This window comes from Arachis ipaensis, chromosome B03 (assembly GCF_000816755.2).
Source record: "Arachis ipaensis cultivar K30076 chromosome B03, Araip1.1, whole genome shotgun sequence".
NCBI classification, from domain to species: domain Eukaryota; kingdom Viridiplantae; phylum Streptophyta; class Magnoliopsida; order Fabales; family Fabaceae; genus Arachis; species Arachis ipaensis.
Window position 1 is genome coordinate 91,386,134 of NC_029787.2, and position 447 is coordinate 91,386,580.

The following is a 447-nucleotide window of genomic DNA, read 5'->3' on the forward strand; positions in this document are numbered from 1 at the left end:
GTTAGCTTATCCCGGTTCGTTACGTTATCGATCGGAGTGTTGCCCGTTCGAGTTACGGTTTTTGTTTACCCCCTTTTTCTACAAAGGCTCCTAGTTATAATCAATTATTCATACTACTATACGTACTAAATTTTTGTTTTAGAGGTCGTAATACCTTGCCATCTCTGAATTATGACTTAAGCATAAGACTTTGTATGGTAGGGTGTTACACTTGGTGACTTTACTGCACCAAATTCCAATTTACATGGAAGAAGCATCTCCATTCCTGCCATTGGAGCAAACAACTTTGAGCTGAAACCTCAATTAGTTTCTCTGATGCAGCAGAACTGCAAGTTTCATAGACTTCCATTTGAAGATTCTTTTCAGTTCTTAACTGAATTCTTGCAGATATGTGATAATGTTAAGACTAATGGAGTAGATCCTGAAGTCTACAGGCTCATGCTTTTC